At 37.3% G+C, this 12,637-nt stretch overlaps 2 protein-coding genes across 5 annotated transcripts in view; one reads left to right on the top strand and one right to left on the bottom strand.

Moving 5' to 3' along the window:
• Positions 1 to 5,932, bottom strand: part of LOC125049971 (adenomatous polyposis coli protein-like) — a 29,454-nt gene extending 23,522 nt beyond the window's left edge. For 3 of the 4 annotated variants that reach the window (XM_047649530.1, XM_047649533.1, XM_047649538.1), the window contains exon 1: positions 304 to 550. The gene's annotated coding sequence lies outside the window, so the exon portion shown is untranslated. Of the gene's footprint in view, positions 1 to 303; positions 551 to 4,680; positions 4,753 to 5,177; positions 5,249 to 5,778 lie in introns of those variants that run through there. The other variant, XM_047649536.1, reaches the window with a different exon arrangement.
• Positions 5,933 to 6,126: 194 nt separating this feature from the next.
• The window catches only part of LOC125049974 (FAST kinase domain-containing protein 4), a 35,541-nt gene continuing 29,030 nt past the window's right edge, over positions 6,127 to 12,637 (top strand). The window contains exon 1 of the mRNA XM_047649543.1: positions 6,127 to 6,145. The gene's annotated coding sequence lies outside the window, so the exon portion shown is untranslated. The remainder of the gene's footprint in view (positions 6,146 to 12,637) is intronic.

Here is a 12,637-nt window from a genome sequence, read left to right as displayed (position 1 = left end):
AGCAATTATAAGACAAGGTTCTATTGTATTAAAGCATATTAGCCTCCAGCCAGACTCTTAATTATAGACAAAGGACAAGCAGTTTTAAAAGAATTGTATCGTCGTACATCGCTAATAGTTCAATCAAGCTCACTCCATTCATTCGCGAAATTGTTTACCCACAGTCTAGTGATTCACTCTCAAGCTGTGCATTACATCATTAATGCATTCATTGTCTTCGAATACCGAAGCTCGTCACAAGGACAGAAGCACTCTCTCAACTACAAGCCACACGATCATATCCAATGAAAATAACCTTTGTACCTTATACGCCCAAAATATACCAACAAACTAAGCCTCGGAAACTAAGCTAAAGAGGAAGCGTCGCGAATCACAGAATGACAGACCACGAAATCACAGATCACTATCACGCACACACACAAATTTCGACGGATTTTAACTAAGAGCTAAAAGCGCGATAATAACAGTCCGGATCCGACAGTTTTCCTTCGCGGGGAAGAAAAGAGTGGAATATGTGGCGCAGTATCGACGCGTCCGGACCACGCCGCTGAGGCGACTGAAAGGATCGAACAACCCCGGGGGAGGCTTCTGCGAGTTCGAGCGTGATCCGCAGACGATATTGTACTCGACCGTCCAAGCATAAGGCTCAATTTACCACGACAGTATTGATGGCATCAATCGATAAATGCGGTGTGTCGGAAAACCTGAAGAAACAATCACGCAATTCAAACTTGAGCTTTATGTGGAAACGATAAAGCTCACAGTTCTTTGTAAAGCATGAGTTGGAAAGTGAGGGATGAGGTTGTTTCCATCTGTTTAAGTGGGGTGTGTTCAGAGGGCGTTGGAATCGCGTATTTACCGGTCGCTTGTAATAGAAATTAGTAAACTTTGTTGCAAAGGAGGCTTTGGTTCTCATCTTTTATAGAAGTATATTTCCGGTTCTTATTAACCAAATAGAAAATACTTTGCTCAGTGTATTCAAACAAATAAGCTGATCAAGTGGCAAATATGTCATCCATCACTGGTCGTGTTAAACAAGGCCGTAATGCGAATATTATTCAAAGCAGTAGAAAATGCATGGTTTTGCAGTATGCTAATATAATACTAAATAAGGAAAGTATAGCGATAACGTATCATGTAAAATTGTAAAGCTAAAAATGTAATATGTATTCAAAATTCAATCCATTTTAAAATCTTATTATAATTTTCGTAACTGTAACGCTAAATTTATAATTATTCTTACAAAGTTTGATCTGCCGAAACTGAAGGCTGTTCTATTGGCAAACACACAGCGTCCGCGAGACGCCACGTGGGCGACGGCGGTGCAATCGATACCGTGATGCAGTGGAGCTTACCTCACATTGTTTACTGCTAGACCATGAAAATGAAAACTTTTAACATTATTGAGTACTTCTCAGGTGTATTATTACGTAGTATGGTTATTTAACTTTATATTTATTCTAATTGTGATAGTGTTTATTCGTTTAAAAGTCGTAGAACAAACGTTCAAATGACGTTCATTTTAATGGACGTAACTACTTCTGTTCTTAGATAGAACACTAAGGTATGACCTGTGAAGTCTGAATATATAACACCTGTAAAAACACTTCTCTACGTCTGTCCGCGAATGAGAGCAAATGCTTTGTTGGTCATGTTTGAGTATGTTGAAAAAGTAATGCGGCTAAAATGCACGCATCTTAAATGTTTCTGCATGACCTGGACAGCGGCGCTCTCGTGAATAACTACAGATGTCAACGTAAGACAATGTTATTGTTTTATTCTTTAGGTATTATGTTAAAGAACATCTCATTTGTGCAACAACTTAAGTTACCAAAACAATTTAAATTACTTCATATGGAATATATTTTTGATATTATAATAATAAGGTTAATCTTTATTATCCAAGAAGGTCTACTATACTTTTTTCAATAATAGTCATACTACTGCAAATTTTTATTTGGTTTTTTCAAGAACCTCAACCGCATACGCAATCCATAACTCATAAACCGCTATGCACGGCACGTCACATAGCAGGAAAGCACGTTTAGAGAATATCAATATACTATTAAAGAAAACGGTCAACGGAAGAATGGCGTTAGACATTCGCAAATCGATTTGCCGATTAGAAATGGTCTCATTATTATGATGTCACGACCTCTGTTTGCAAGTCGTTTGCAGAGCGTTCATTCACTCGGATCAATTACTAAGCCCAGTAGGAACTCGAAATTAGTAGAGCAGTGTTGGCCTAATGACTACAGCGTGCGACTCTGGGGGCGTACGATCCGTGAGGTCGTAGGTTCAACCCGGCTGTGCACCAATGGAGTTTCATTCTATGTGCGCATTTAAAATTCGCTCGAACGGTGAAGGATAACATCGTGAGGAATCCGGCTTGCCTTAGACCCAAAAAGTCGACAGCGTGTCTCAGGCACAGGAAACAGATACAGAAATCTGAGGCCCAGACCTTAAAAGGTTGTAGTGCTACTGATTTATTTAATTCAAAATTAGTTGTGTAAATATGTTTTTAGTTAGATTTACGTTGTCGACTAGATGTCTACAAAGTGAGGTGATATCTGCTACGATATCACTTACCTTTGTGTCCAAACTAAATACAATTTTTTTAAAAGAGACCAAAGAGATCGGACGTCATGCTACAGCTAACAAAGCTAAAAACTTTTTTCTTATGTTGTAAAATTGTATGTAATGATTTAAAGATTGGAAATTCATAACATAACTACGCAGTCAACAAGGGTCTGACTTTGGTTAAAAATATTCTGGTAGCCAAATAACTACCAGATGATAACCAGAAGCTTTTGTAACAAAAAAAGAATGCCCTCGATATTTTGCAAATAGAAAATAAAAATAATTTAATAATTTTTATTTTGAAATAAATAAATAATCAAATCAAATAGGTGTTTAAAACTTTTATTAAACAAGAAAGAATTTAAATAAACAAGCACTTCATAGAAAACCGGAATGTTTCTAGAAACTGTTAGGACGATAAAATGAAATGTATTTAGTAAATTAGTATAGATTAAACGTTGATCTAACTAATTTATAATTGTATTAAATTATTTGTAAACTTTTTCAGACTAATCCAGTTACGCGCCCTGCTCACATAATTTTACTTATTTTTTATTCCGATAACAATAATACCTATCGCCGCCTAAGATAAAAATGCGTAAATTTGAATTCCCCAAGACATCACAGCCAAAGCCAAAGCCAAAGCCGCACCCCGGATTACAACTTATTGCATGGCGATTAGATTTACGCTCCCCTCGAGAGCCTGAGCTATGTAGGAAATTATTTAATCGGCGTTTATTGCCACAGTCTTACGGTAGACGTACTAACATGCAATTATCTCATGGAATGATAAGTCTTTCAATGTAAGAAAATCAGAAGTCAATACAAGTAATCAAAGGGGTGTTATATTACATTTATTTTGGCTTAATCTTTTGAATCTATAATTAAAATCAAAAATTAATTATCAATTTACCTGTACATATATTCTAAGATTTGTCTGCCATACACGAAAGAAAAAAATATTTGAAATATATTTTCAAAACCCGTTATAAGAAGACACTTCCTGCGCACAAATAGATGTACCAACGAGTGTTTCGGTGTTAGAGATGAATGACAAGAGTCCTCTCGGGCTGACAAAACGGAACGTTTCTGAAAGCTGGTTAGGATATAAGTCCCGAAGGTCCTGGTTCCCTTTAAACCTAAATTTGTGTCGGGTCAGCATAGACGGCCGATCACCTTACAATGATCATGAAATGAACTGACTTCGGACTTATGAGTGGTTTTGGGACGAAAAAAAAACTCCGTATACTTTCTGTACGTCATGGGCCAGTTCAGTTCAGTAGACCCTATTATTACGCTACTACCCTACAGGCAGCTAAAGTGCGACGTAATTAGCGACCCCCTATGTCGGCACGTGGCTGGGACACGGCAGAATAATTGTTAACGACAAGATATTGACTGGTATTTTTTTGACAGCTATCCACTATAAATCGTAAATAAAATTAATAGTACATATTTCTAATTTGACTGTAATAAAGTATTCGACGATCGCTCGTAATTATTAAATATTACTTAATAAAATATTTTCGCATGATTTAAGTAAATGGGTACAGAAAAGAGCGAAAATGTATGAACGCCGAATTGTATTGATCGAAATGCAATTGGCTTGCCGTAAGTACACAAGGGGAATGAACGACTCTATAAATTCGACTAGACTCGAGGGATGTAAAGAAAAAAATTGTTGGGGGATTAAGTGCCTTTCTGAATGTATAAGCCGAACTTTGTATCTAGGGGTCACGAGCAATGTATATATGTGTTTACAAAAATTCTGACTAGACATAAAAATAAAATCCCATGAAAATATGTAATACATATAACATATTGCCTTTAAAACTATAGTATGACATACTGTATATGATTTTGCAAATATCCAAAATTAAATGAAGATAATAGCGTCAACACTGGATTAGTTTAGATTAAACTTTATTCTTGTTGCTATGTTTCAAATGAACCAGGTTTTAAACCAACTGCAAACTGGTTGCTGATTGTGTGGGTGCAAAACCTATATCAAGATAGTTAATAAAAGAGACACAATTTTTATCTCCTAGATATTTTGAGATTTACATAAATTTCTTAGAAATGAGATTTAAATTTACTTACCCCTCAGGAATCCATGGCCGATCCATTTTTAAGTGCTTTTATTAACCAAGTTTTCATGTGTGTGTGGGCAACCTTAAACATAAGTATGTTTTTTGAATTATGATTGTGCTTGTATTTATGGAATTAAGATTCCTTGTTAGAAAAAACATATAAACCTTATTTAAAAATGAAACTGTAGAGAAATATTTGCATTTGAGGCAAACAATTCTTTATAATATCAGAGCATTGTTCCTCAACTTTCATTGTTATATCATTTGTAAAGTTTGTATACATATTTTTATGAAGTTTTGGGTTATTTACAAAATGCATGGTACTACATTATTAAATAGAAAGAAAGAAAATAATCAATGTACATACAATAAGATATTCTAGAAAGTATGAAGTAACAAACAGTTAAACCGACAACATTCTTATTGGCTTACAGGGAATTTATTCTATGTGTCACCCGTCCCAGTGTTAACAATATTGAATAGATATAAAAATGCCTTGAACAGTACCTTGATAAAGTTGGGAGGGGGCCCCAAGCACGGCAGACTCAGTGAGCCTCACCAGCGCTATCTGCCCCCACCTGTGAAAACAATATAGTAACATAAAACAAAAAATATGGATTATGAATTCCAAAGTTTATTAAAAGTAATTTTAGCGTGATAAAGAGTTTTGGACAGAAGTACTAAAAATTATAAATATGAAATTGAATATGAATAATTAAAGATGATTCTTCTCAGATTTTAAATATTTCCATAGACGATGAGAAATACTGTTGATAAAAAGCAGAAAGCTTTAAACAATATTATCTTATTGAGATACTTTTTATGACTAGAACGATAAAAAGCCGATTATGGATTCAAACATAGTTAGCAGGTAGATGAAAATTGTAAAAACAATGCGTAGTACACACTAGTATATTAAAAAAATTTACCATATCTTTTTTATCCCATTTTTTTAGGTTCAATGTATCATGCATACATGAGGATATAATAAAATCTGTGTAATAACGCTGGTTTTAACGAAATTGTTACAAAATACCAGAACTTGTTCAGTATAGTAGCAAAAGCACATTAAAACGTACGTACATCTTTATTATACATAAATGCTTACCGTTAAATAGTACTCCTCTTTTCCGTAATATATTGATTTACCAATTAAACTCACTAACTATTGTATATAAATTGAATATGAAATTATTACACTGCCATCCATTGCACTTGCAATCGAATTCAACGACAAGACAAGCGTATACACAAAGGTACTCTGTGGCCAATAGACCACAGATGAGTTATAGACCACTACAATGGATTTTGTGTGTGCTTTTTGTAAGGTTTCCAGGCAAAACTGTAGAGGTAAACTATTAAATTTCTAATGATTTTAACAAATAAAAATATTGCTGATAGACCGGGCGCTAGAAGTAAGTGAGTATGCAAAATGTGAGTGACGAATTTCGCCAACGGATTTGAGTTAAGAAAAGGTAAAGGAATAATAATGTGGATCTTGCCGGTCCATTCTTTTACCCCCTTTTCTCTTATGCGTAAAGGGAATGTATTGAGTACATGATATAAAATCATTTTAATGATGATTTCTATAATAATTTATATACTTCGTTCTTATGGTAAGGTGAGGGTAGATTCTTAAATCATAAATTAATTAATAATATTTTTTCATTAATAAAAATATATAAGTTATAAATGAAAAACCAGCAAATTCAAGCATAAATGTACATGTAGGTAAAAAAAATGCTCATTTTTATTTTAACATTTGTTATTGTTGCAGTTACATAATGAAGTACAAAACAATTCAGATTTTTTGCAATTACAAGACGGAAGAGGAAGCCCCATGTCTGCGGACTGTCGAACACTGGTATTTAGAATTCCAGCATGTACATACTAGTGTGAAGTAGTGCGAAGAATGCCCAAAATCCGCAGAAGATCTTGCATGAAGCACTTGGTGTGCAAAACCTATTTTGTCGTTGGATACCGCATCTGCTTTCCGACGATCGTGGCAGCTCGCGTCAGATGGTGAAAGAAAACTCTGCAAAGGTGCCACCGATGAGAGTCAAATCTCATCTACGACATCATCAGTGGTAACAAATCTTGGATTTATGCCTACGATCCTGATTTCACCATCCTGCACCACGATAACGCAAGCTCACACAGCGCTTGTCAAACGATTGAGTATTTGAAGCAGAAAAAAAGTAGAAATTCTTGACCATCCTCCATACAGTCGTGACCTAAGCCCCAACAATTTCTTTACATTTCCTAGAATTAAGAAAAGTCTTCGTGGTCAAAGGTTCCAGTCTGGTGAAGAAGCAGTCGACGCTTTCAACTCAGCCATTCTGAACACCCCCACTTTAGAGTGGAATAAATATTATAATAACTAGATTGAGCGAATGGAAAAGTGTATTAAGGTACGTGGTGAATAAAAACAAAGAAAAAACTATAAAAAGTTCTACAAGGCTCTAAGTAATTGTGTTTTTTTCTTCAAACGACAAATCTTAAAAGGCACGCCTGTAAACGATCAAATTTGCTTGACAAACTTGTTTGTCAAACTTCACGTTTTCATCAAACAATAGCTTAGACGATCAAACCAAATATCTATCAAATTTGTTAAATTTCTAGTAGATTCTCCTTTCGTGACGTGACGTTGCCGTGCCGAGCGCGAGTAATTCAGATGACGCATTTTTGGCATTGACTCTAGCACTGTGTATCAAGACAAAAAAAAGAAGACGATGGAGTCGAGAATGGTTGAAATTAAGAGATAAATACGAGAATTTGCTACGGGAAATATTGCGCACTGAACCTAAAGACTACGCAAACTTCCTGCGCATGGACCATAAAACTTTTGAAGATTTACTGACTATACTCCATCCTCGTATTGAAAAAAAGGACACAGTTATGCGGAAATCTATACCAGCTTCTCAAAGGTTATCAATAACTTTGAGGTATCTGGCTAGCGGCGATGATTTCGAAGACTTAAAATTTCAAGCCTGCGTTGCACCTCGAACATTGAGCAACATTATCATTGAAACTTGTGAAGCAATAAATAAAATAAAATAAAATAAAAAGCCTTTTATTTCTTGCTAAAAGATATACAAAATAACATAGGTTTACTAAAAATAAAAAAAAATCACGATAAACAGATATGAAATGCAACATAAATTCTATGTTAGTAATATTGACACTCATATTGTCACTGAGCGTAGCGTCCTCCATGATGTCAATACAACGAGTGAGATCTTGTTTCAAACTCGACATCAATCCAGATTTTCATCAAACACGACAAACACGTAGATTGTTTGACAAACGCGTCAAACACAGCAGTACACTATCAAATAATTTGACAAACACGTAAAATTTGACAAACAATTTGATCGTTTACAGGGCACTTTATAGACCATCTAAAATGGCACTTTTGAACGTCAAAAAAAAAAATATAAAGAAGATTCTAGTTGCCCCTTCCAAAAGGTAGTTTCGTGTGGAGAAGAATGGGCATAGACCGAGACCCCCAATACTTGCTAAGTATTTCCAGTAATAAACTGCCAAGACAAATACATCTGTATCAGCGCTAATTATGATAATATGAGCAGATTGTATCCTTTCTGCGTGACATGTGTGGACGAACATTCTTGAATCAGCTTCTGAATGGTTTGATTGTAATTCAAGTAGGTACCTCACAAAGGGAGGAGAAAACTGCCAAACTTTGCCAATAGTACCGCTGGTATCGCTTGACCCATAACAAATGCAAACTAACGTCAAATCCCCTACTTTATTATTATAACACAAGGTAAAACATTTTTTTTCTCCAAAAATACCTCGCTGCGCAGCAACCGTTTGTGATAACAATGGCAATCACAGTTTTCCTAAGGATTTACGCATAAAATGACTGGGAAAAAGCTCTAAAAAGACGTAATTTCAAAGCTATAAACTCTTGGAGGTTATGTTCGGAAGCGGAACATTTTATTGAATCCGATTATAAAGGTGTAAACTCCTCTACAGGTTTGCATAAACTACTTTTAAATTATGATGTATATGGTATAGGTACTAAGGTATGTAATAAGTACTAATTATTATGCATTCATTTTAGGTTTACCTCAAGTTCATAGATATATGAAAAAGACTCCAATCCCAACTGTTTTCGCATGGAAGAAACCCACTACCAATGCAAGTATCGTAATAATATAATTATAGTGTCAGTCAAGTCATTAACATCAGTTGAATGGATCAATTTCTTTTGATGTTAGTTAAATTAAGAAGAAATAAATCTGATTTTGAGATGGCAATTTTTTTTTACATTAGTACTACTTACTGCTGTTGGGAATATATTTGTTACGTCATGGGTAAATTTTGTTTATGAATTATGGAAAAAATAGATATTTGGCCTAGTCACTCACTGGTTGTTAATATTATGATAGATTTATTTAAGCAATATCATCCAGCTACCAGAGTGATAATAATAGATGGTACAGAAATACCCATATCAAAATCAAAAAAGGGTTGGGTGTGAGAGTGATGCACCCGAATCTGATGATACTGATTATGCAGGAGTCTCGGAGACCTTGATTGGAACACCTCCAAGTGATTTTAGCTGCCGGAAATGCGTCAAAATATTTAAAAAAATTTTTTGTGAAATGTATTGAAATTTGTAAACAATCCGCCATTATCTACTTTTCTATTGGTTATAAGTGATGTGACTTCTCGGAAAATTAATCGGATCGATTATTTTCTCATTTGTTATTTTTAAAGTTGAACCTAATCGAATCGATTATTTCCTCATTTGTTAATTACCCTGACATTTTACAAACGAGTTAAAATATAGTCTATAGTCCTTTTCACGAAAGAAGTCCCCCAGACGCGGCGCTGCAATCGCATGACGTAATGTTGCCATTTATGAGTAAAAGATTTACCTATTTTATTTACATTTAGCAGATGTAATTTATCAAGTAATATTATTTTCTGCATACTTCGATGAAACAATATTTCTGTTATGTAAAAAGTATATACATATTTATTTACTTATATTAGCGGTGTTCTACCTACTTACAGGGAAAAGTTGAGAAGATAGGGTAAAGAAAAGCAATACAATTTTTTATTCAGAGTTTTATTGCAAAATTGTTGGGTTACAATTTTTTTCGAAGTACACACCGCTGTTATACCTTCGTTTGTAATTCTTGTTATAGTTATTTCTGACACACCTGCAATTAAATTATGAACAACTAAAAATAATAATAACTTTAAGTTTATAATGCTTAGGGTTAGGGTTAGGGTAGAAGGACTCCTTTTTCCGCAATTAGACTCGTGGTTGGTCCGTTGTGCGTACGAGTCCTGGCTAATTTAGCCAGCCTAGCTCCTTCCAGAAGCACAGAAGTCTCCTGGGCACTTCACAGGCTTCCCGGAGCGACCTCACCGTTCCGAGGATTTTTTCACGTTGATTAGCCACAGCCTCGCATTCCAGGACTACGTGGGTGACTGTTTCTTCTGCGCTGAAACAGCCTCTGCACAGGGGGCTGTCTGTCGCGCCTAGGATAAAAAGATGTTTATTTAGGAGGCAATGACCCGTTATTGTCCCTATCATTATTTTAAGGTTGGTTCTATTTAAGTTAAGTAGTCGCTTTGTCAGTTGCGGGTTTACTGCTGGCAGAGCCACTTTGGACTGTCTGCAGGCCGCACCATGCGACCATCGTTGTTGCTGGAGGTCAGCGGATCTCTGGCGGATCCAGGTTCGCACCAGCGAGAAGGGCAGAGGAAGGAGCGGATACGGGCCAGCAGGCATCATTCCGGAGCCTCTTCTCGCAAGCTCGTCCGCAGCATCATTGCCGAGAGATCCACTGTGTCCCTTTATCCACTGTAAGGTAACCCTATTGGTTCGGGTTATAGCCTCCAGTGCTTCATGACACTCCAGTATTAGTTTGCTGTTGGTTTTTTTGTTTCCGAGCGCCATCAGCACGGATGCACTGTCGGATACGAATTTAATGCAAAAGTCATTAATCCCTAGCCGCTGCACGGCTCTGGCTGCTTCGGTTAAGGCGACACATTCACATTGAAAGATCGTGCTCTGTGTGCCCAAGGGTAGGTGTATGTTGATGTTGAGATCAAGAGAGAATATGCCAGCGCCTGAGCCGGACCCTGTTTTGGATCCATCTGTATATATACGTAGCTCATTCACGGTCGACCGGTCATGTTCCTCTTCTCTCAGTTGTATATGATATTTCCTGTTAAATATTAGTTGGTTAGTGATTCTATCACAGGGCGCAGCAATAAGAGGTTGATACTCTGTTGCCCTGTTGAGAATCACTGTGTGTGTACTGTAGTGATTTTTTCCCCATAGATCCAGTACCATAAGCCTGATAGCAGCCAGGGCTGCCTCCTGCTGTATGTGTAGGTCCAGGGGTAAGATCTGCAGGGCCATCTCCATTGCTGCGGTTGGTGTTGTTTTCATGCAACCGCTAGCAGCGGACAAAGCAAGCCTCTGGAAGCGTCCGAGTTTGGTAATTGCCGTTTGAAGTTCTGTTCTGGGCCACCAAACAAGGGCTCCATAGGCAAGCATTGGCCTAATTATGGCAGTGTATATCCATAATGTTACCTTAGGCGATAGGCCCCATTTCACGCCTAGCATCTTTTTGCATTGATAAAAGGCGATCGTTGCTTTGTTTAGTTTGTGTTCTAGATGTTTGTTCCAGAGCAGTTTACTGTCCAAAATCACACCTAGGTACTTGATTTCATTCTTGAGAATGAGTTCAGTGTTGAAGAGTTTCGGAAGTTTGTACGGTCCAAGAACTCTTCGGTTGGTAAAAAGTATTAGTTCTGTTTTTGATGGGTTGACAGATAACTCGTGCTCATTGCACCATCTCTCAATCACTTTGAAAGCTCGTCTCATGAGGTCGCATAAGGTGCTTTCAAAGTTCCCAGATATCAAGATTGCTATGTCATCAGCATATCCCACAGTGAAGAGATTGTCAGCGTTGAGTTTTGTGATTAGTTCATTAACCACAAGGTTCCACAGTAGCGGCGATAGAACACCTCCCTGCGGACATCCTCTGCTGACAATGCCTCGTGTTGTGGAGTTTACCGTGAACTGTATAGCTCGTTGTTTTAGCATGTTGTTTACCCATTCTATAAGGGTTGATGGTACTCCACATGACCTTAGTGCTCTGGTTATACTCGTGAAGTTTGTTTTGTCAAAAGCACCTTCGATGTCAATGAATGCACCAAGGGTTGACTGCTTTAACTTCAGGGAGTTGCCAATGCGAGACACGACGCTGTGGAGTGATGAGTCCGTTGATTTGCCCGAACTGTAGGCATGTTGATTAGGGTGTAGGAATTTGGATAGCGATACCCGGCTGCGTATCTCCAGGTCCCCCAGCCTCTCCATCGTTTTTAAGAAAAATGAAGTAAGGCTAATAGGCCTGAAGGACTTCGCTTGGGTATAGTCCTCTTTACCCGGTTTTGGGATGAATATGATTTTTACTTCTCTCCATTTCAAGGGTATGTATCGGTGGGCTATACAGGCTCGGAAGACAGAGACAAGATAGTCTACTATTAGGTTCCCACTCCATCTTAGTAGGCCTGGGAAGATGCCGTCCAAACCAGCCGCTTTGAATGGAAGGAAGGAGTTGATTGCCCACGTTACTTTTTCATTAGTGATTATTTTGTGAGCTACTTGCCAGTCTGAGCTGTCGGTGGCTCTCTCCGAGTATGGTTGCCAAGCCTGTTCGTTGGCAATTATGCAACCCGGAAAGTGTGTTGCCAGTAGTAGTTCACATGTTTCTGAATCAGTTTTTGTAAATGAATTGTCAGGTTTTTTAAGACAACCGATCGAGTGATTGGGCTCTCTGGAGAGGCATGATTTCACCCTGGTTGCCTGGTTGTTGGTTTCAATACTGGTGCAGAAGTGTCTCCAACACTCCAGCTTCCTAGTACGTAAAAGTTTTTTGAATCGCCTTCTCGCGACCGTGTACTTGTCCCAG

This window comes from Pieris napi, chromosome 5 (assembly GCF_905475465.1).
Source record: "Pieris napi chromosome 5, ilPieNapi1.2, whole genome shotgun sequence".
In the NCBI taxonomy this organism is placed as follows: domain Eukaryota; kingdom Metazoa; phylum Arthropoda; class Insecta; order Lepidoptera; family Pieridae; genus Pieris; species Pieris napi.
The sequence above is the reverse complement of the archived record's forward strand: the minus strand, read 5'-3'. Positions and strand labels throughout refer to the sequence as shown.